At 37.5% G+C, this 7040-nt stretch overlaps 1 long non-coding RNA gene across 1 annotated transcript; it reads right to left on the bottom strand.

Annotated features, from left to right (window-relative positions):
- Window positions 1-1370: 1370 nt before the first annotated feature.
- Window positions 1371-3973, bottom strand: LOC130996903 (uncharacterized). The gene is made up of 3 exons (XR_009092878.1): window positions 3619-3973; window positions 2017-2078; window positions 1371-1505 (listed from the first exon to the last, which is right to left on the bottom strand). It is a non-coding gene; the product is annotated as an uncharacterized LOC130996903 (long non-coding RNA).
- Window positions 3974-7040: the final 3067 nt, after the last annotated feature.

The raw sequence follows: 7040 nt of genomic DNA, 5'->3' as shown, positions 1-7040 counted from the left end.
GAAACAAAGCTGCTTCTGGAATCTCGAACAGAGAGCCGGAACAATTATTGTGTGTGGTGAAGTTTTTAATCGAATGTCAAGGCATGTTCCACGATGGTGGACACCATATGAGACTTTGGAAAATAGGCCCAATAGCCTATAGATAGAGGCTACCGCCAAGTTATGTGAATGCCCAATGTTTTTCACATTCCTCGACTTAAGAAGTATGTTTTCGGTCCGAAGAGCGTGACTCACCATAACAAAATGATTCTTAGCTCAGACTTGAGCTATGAAGGAAGACCAAAAGCCATGTTTGCTCGAGAAGACGCAATAGCTCAGGAATAAGTCTAGCAATTAGTGACAGTCCCATAGAGACACCATCGATAAGAAGAATTATGTGGAAGCTTGAAACCAAGATGAGTAAAAATGCCAGAACTCTATAGCACAGATATGCAAATTTCGGGACGAAATTTTTGTTAAGAGGGGTAGGATGTGACAACCCACTCTTTTATCAGTATTTAATTCCAGTATTGCATGTTTATTTATCTATCTGCCAGTAATCGAAGCACTTTATGATTTCAACTATGTTTCTGAATTACGTATTTCGGAGACAGAGTCACTACACTAGCAGTATGCATTTCTTTTTACCTTCGCGTGTTTAAGACCGCGACGAGAATCTTTGAGTCGATGAATTACTAGTACTCAGTTATAACCAACTTAGCAAAGTTATGTTATTTATCAAGATGGAGTTTATTTCATGATGTTACTAAGTCGTGAATTATTTCCGACTTTGAAGCTAATTAAATCTACGGATTTAATTTGAGTATTAGGATGACGAACGAATTAAATCTACGGATTTAATTTGAGTATTAGGATGACGAACGAATTAAATCTACGGATTTAATTTAGCAAGTATCGATTTTATCAGAAACGCGAAACCAGTATTTCTAATACAGAGAGAGCAACACTGAAGGATTTTACTTAGATCTTTTTAAATCACACCACCGCCCACGCCACCCTATCCGCCACCTGCTAACGCCACATGTAAGGAAAAAAAGGAAAAATGGGAGAAAGGTGTCGCAGCCCGAAAACCCGACACTAGTAATAGCGGGGTACGAGTATCGATACGACTATTTTTAAAGAATAGAAGATAAGAAGAACTAGGTGAACGTCATGCGGAAGCTCACGTCAAAGCATGCTAAGGAAAAACTTTATAAAATTAGCCCGAGGGTAAAATCGTCAACATTGTCATAACTTTTTAATTATTAGGAATTTCACGAACAAAAACAAAACAGGTATAGTTCATTTTTCATAGGGAAGCATAATTTGCAGAGTATCGCACCAAAAGGCGAACCGATTATATGTATGAAGACACATAACCGTGAGTGAATCGCTTGATCTCAAAAAGGAAACTAAGTATTTCAAACATCAAGACTCTATTATCATAAGGGCAAAATAGTAATTTAAATTACATCGTTTGAAACTCTCCCCCATCAGCACCAGACCAATCTCGCTCCCTGCTTAGCCTGCACATTTAGAAATATATGCAGGGCGTGAGTACATAATACTCAGTGGGCAAAAGCCGAAGAACAAGAAAGATGCTCTTAGAGCTATAGGTTTGAAGCTTGCCACATCTCAGCAATACACAGAAATAAGTTAGTATTAAATGAATCTGTGCATGCAGTTTTCATAATCATGACATCATAAATAAGTAACTGCGCAGTTTAAACATTCATCATGTATGTACCACATCCACTACTCATCATCAAAGGTACTGAGAAGTAGGCCTCCCTCTCAAGTACCGTGACCGGCCGACCCGAAGACGGCTCGCAGTCACCTCTGTGCACAATATCCCACTTGTGGCAGGACTGAAATCGTCTCATCAGTAGAGGGTAACACACAAGCTCAACATCAAAATTTTGGCAAGTCAAACAGTTCTCAAATATCATTTAACTCAAATCATTTGATCAACTCATTGTATCATCAAATCATTTTAGAAAGCTCGGATAATATACGTATACTCAAAATATTGCCCACCTGAAGTCCTTCGCTTATTCTGGAAAGAAATCAGGCAACTTACTTCTTCGTCTCGCTCGGGCCTTCATATGTCATCATCACATCGTCACCGTCATCGAAGGTTCATGTGATAAAACAAACCTTAGTCAGAACTCAATTCTAAATCCAATCTCATCTTAACTATAACTTCTCACTCAACGTCTATTTACCCGTTAAAACTCGATCCCTAGGTATACTCGGCTTCTAAGGATTCACACGTCCTATTATCGACTTAACTCTCAACTCGGCTCAAATTCATAGCAATCAAGCATATAAACAAGTATAAACACTTAAGCATATTAAAAACACACATAAACAAGTCAAAAACAAACTTTACTCTGCACTGACTCAACTTTAAAACCTCACCAGACTCTGTACAGAACTCTCCTGGGGTCGTAACTTATACCAAAGGAAACCTCTTCGAATCTAGTTTCATTTAAAAAAAAGTAGGATAAAAAACTCCAAGTATTTTAGGAGATATGACTGTTTTACTACAGTCTACCATATTCGGCAGTTTTTAGCAACCGAAAAGTTTGATTTTTGAAAAATAATAAACGTTGTCAAAACGGTCTGAAATTTTGTAGGTACTTAGCTAAGACACTCAGGTCTCAACCATAAAAATTTGGGTTCCAGAATGCTAAGGCAAGCTACTGGAAACGATGACTCTATTGGCTACTCACCGAACAATTCGGCAGAACGTAGCAGTTTTGGTTTTACATTTTATAAAAATAGCAAATTTGGCTACTCACCGAACAATTTGGCTACTCACCGAACATTTTAATGAAAATCCATGTATCAACATAAAACTCTTAGCAAAACATGGATAAAATTCTCATAATGATCATAGAGCAAATTGACCTCATTTTATCAAGCATCAAACTCACATCATACAAAACTCAAAACTCATACAACTAAACTAATCCAAAATTTTATTTAGCCTGCAATAGACTTAATCAAACATGCAAAGACACTACTATCATGCTTAAAAACATATATTTTAAGCAAAATCACTTAAATAACACATAGATCAAAAAGTCCTAATTTTTACTAAACTAACTCTTTGAAATTTATAAACACATATGAATCTTTAATCTATTCATATATCTTTCATTTTTAACCAATTAATATCACATAAAAACCATCAATTTACATATAAGGGCATATATACACATATCCCTAATTTTAGTAAACTAACTCACATCAAAAGCTCCAATGGACATCATATACTCAAATTACTCCATCAATCATCATCATATACATCTCATAGACTCATTTACATCATCAATTTATCTATTAACTCATTGACTCAAAATTTCCCATTTTTGGGTAAACTAACTCCCATCGAAGTTTTCACATATCAAGGCACATATTTCACAACATACCTCAATCATCAATACACATCACATAACTCTCATTTTTCACCCCAAATCAAGAAAAGAAAAAGAAATTTTTGAAGGGGTGGAGACCCACTTTTTTCGAAAATTTAGAGAAATAGGGAGGGGGTGATTTTCTTGCTTCATCTTTCAAGAATACACTCACACAACATCCTTCAATCAAGAATTATAGAAAAACATGGCCACTTACCCAAATTCTCACCAAAATTCACACTTTCTCACTCTAACTTTGGAGCTCTTCTTCAAGGATTCTCTTGATCAAAAGTGGCTAGAATATGTTTATGGAAGATATTAGAGTGGTTTGAGGTGTTTGGTAATATTTTTGGAAGCTTCGAAGGTCTTCATTAATGGAGGAAAATGGTGGAATTGAGAGATGGAGGAGATGAGTGTGTGTTGGGCGAAAATTGTGTGTGAGGGAGAGAGGTGAGTTTCGAAAATTTCAAGTGAGGGAGAGAGAGGAATTAGCTTTGCAAGATTGTGTTTGATCTTGTGATCTTTAAAGGAGATTTTCAAATCTTAGGGAATATTTGCTAATTAATGGATGATCTCTCTCTCTCTAATCTCTCTCTCACTCTAATCTCTACACTTCTCTCTCTCTAATCTCTACACTCTCAATCCTTACTCTCTCAATAATATACTCTCAATCTCTACTCTCCCAATCTCTACACTTAGTAATTTGAGGCATATAACATATGGTAGTGAAATTAAAATAAAGTGTGATAAGGGTGATCAAATAAAAATCACAATAACTATGGAAATGTCACTCATTAATAAAATACCATAGTATAATTATTCATGTGACCAAAATAATAGTTATAGCACACTCACTCAGTTATAATATTCCTCTTCGTAGGAAAAATAATTTAAAAAAAATATTATGCTTGGAAAAATTTTCATAAACCGTCATCATTCGATTTCTCGATAAAAATAAACCATACTTGCTTTGGAAACTTAAACAAAATTCCAAATGCTAAAGTCTCGAATAAAAATCATAATAACTCGGTCACAGTGACACACATCACGAAAATCACATAATTAATCAGTCACGTAATTTCACATAATGTCACATCAAAGCAGTCGGCAAACACAAACAAACTAGACGTCTCTCGGACCGACTCTTTTCATCAGGGTTCTCACTCTTTCTTCCTCGACTCTATGTCAGACTCATTATTCCTATTTTCTTTAATAGGTCAGTCAATCTCTAATAACTCGGTATCTGGTAAATCTATTCCCGGTAATCGGAAATAAAATAAAATCTCAGCTCAATTCAATCAGCATCTCTATCTCAGCTCATTTCTCGAATCTCATCATTCTAACTCTATCATCGGTTTAGTCACTCGTATCTCTATTTAAAAGACAACTGTCTTATTTGGTCATAAAAAAAAAAGTAATCTCGCATCTCGACATCTCAGTTCTCTCAATAGTGTTAAGACACTATCTCACAACATAAGGAAAAAGTACGGGGTGTTACATCCTACCCCCCTTAAAAAAAATTCATCCCGAAATTTGAGTTATTCACCTTCGGGAAAAAGCTCTGGATACTTCTCTTTCATCTTCTCTTCAAGTTCCCATGTTGATTCTTCTTGACCGTGATGTCTCCATTGGATTTTCACCAAAGGAATCGACTTGTTCCTCAATTGTTGGATCTTCCGGTCCAGAATAGCATCAGGTCTCTCTTCATAGCTCAAATCTGGTTCCAGGGATACTTCTTCTTGATGAATGACGTGTTTTGGATCAAACACGTACTTTCTCAATTGAGAAACATGGAAAACGTCATGGACGTTCGCGAAGCTCGGAGGCAACGCTAGTTTATAGGCTACAGGGCCTACCTTCTCTAATATATCAAAAGGTCCTATATACCTCGGTTTAAGTTTTCCTTTCACTCCAAAACGGTGAACTCCTCTAGATGGGGAAACTTTTAGAAAAACCTTGTCTCCCTCTTCAAACTGAATCTCTGTCCTTCTAGTGTCTGCATAAGATTTCTGACGATCTTGTGCCTCTTTTATTCTCTGTCGAATCTGTCTCACAATAGTGATCATCTATTGTATCGCGTCAGGTCCAAGTACCTTTCTCTCTCCAACTTCATCCCAATAAAGCGGAGATCTACACTTTCTTCCATACAAGGCTTCGTATGGAGCCATGTTGATAGTTGACTGAAAACTATTATTGTAAGCAAATTCAATCAGGGGTAAAACTTGCTCCCATTGATTTCCTCTATCAAGTACTACAGTTCGGATCATGTCCTCCAAAACCTGAATAGTTCTCTCGGACTGTCCATCTGTTTGCGGATGATACGCTGTACTAAAATTCAATTTAGTACCCAACTCTTTCTGCATGCTCATCCAAAATCGTGAAGTAAACTTCGAGTCTCGATCTGATGTGATCGTCATCGGTACTCCATGCAATCGCACTATTTCTCGGATATAAATCTGAGCTAACTTGTCAGATCCATAAGTAATCTGAATCGGTATAAAATGTGCACTCTTCGTCAATCGATCGATGATTACCCAAATAGCGGTATTTCCTCTTTTCGACTTTGGCAATCCTGTCACAAAGTCCATGGCTATATCACTCCATTTCCACTCTGGAATTTCCAATGGCTGTAACTTGCCATAGGGTCGTTGATGTAACGCTTTCACTTGCTGACAGGCTAAACATCTTTCAACGAAAGATGCTATCTCACGCTTCATTCCTTCCCACCAAAACTTCGTTTTCAAGTCTTGGTACATCTTCATACTTCCTGGGTGTGCAGTATAAGGGGTGTCATGAGCTTCACTCATGATTTCATTCTTCAACTCCTTTTTATCAGGCACACACAGTCTTCCCTCAAACAAAATGGCATTATCTGCCGCCTCTTGAAAATCCTCCACTTTTTCGGTTCGAATCTTCATTCGCAACCTTTCCATCTTCTCATCCTCTCTCTGAGCTGTGACTACTCTCGATCGTAAGTCAGGTGTAATGCTCAGTGCAGAAATTACTATTTCTGTCGTTTGTGGTGGTATTACTACCTCCAAATTCATCTTCTTGAATTCCTTGATCAGGTTCTCTTCTCGAGTAAGGAGAAATCCTAACTCTCCCTGATTCTTTCTGCTCAAAGCGTCAGCTACAACGTTAGCTTTTCCGGGATGATAATTTATCCCGCAATCGTAGTCCTTCACCAACTCTAACCATCTTCGTTGTCGCATGTTCAGATCTTTTTGCTCAAAGAAATATTTGAGACTTTTATGATCAGTGTATATCTCACACCGTGATCCATAGAGATGGTGTCTCCAGATCTTCAAAGCATGCACTACAGCTGCTAATTCTAAATCATGCGTTGGATAATTCACCTCATGCGGTCTCAGTTGTCGTGAAGCATACGCTATAACTTTTCCCTCTTGCATCAGTACACAACCTAGACCATGCTTCGATGCATCAGTGTATACTGCATACTCTTCGTCTGCTTTCGGAACAGCTAAAACTGGGGCAATAGTGAGCCTCTTCTTCAGCTCTTGAAAATTTCGCTCACATTCGTCCGTCCAGACGAACTTGACTTCTTTCTTTAGCAGGTGCGTCAATGGCTTTGCGATTTTTGAAAAGCCCTCTATAAAACGTCGATAGTATCCTGCTAAT

Source organism: Salvia miltiorrhiza, chromosome 8, assembly GCF_028751815.1.
Source record: "Salvia miltiorrhiza cultivar Shanhuang (shh) chromosome 8, IMPLAD_Smil_shh, whole genome shotgun sequence".
NCBI classification, from domain to species: Eukaryota; Viridiplantae; Streptophyta; class Magnoliopsida; order Lamiales; family Lamiaceae; genus Salvia; species Salvia miltiorrhiza.
This window is presented reverse-complemented; position numbering and strand designations above follow the sequence as displayed.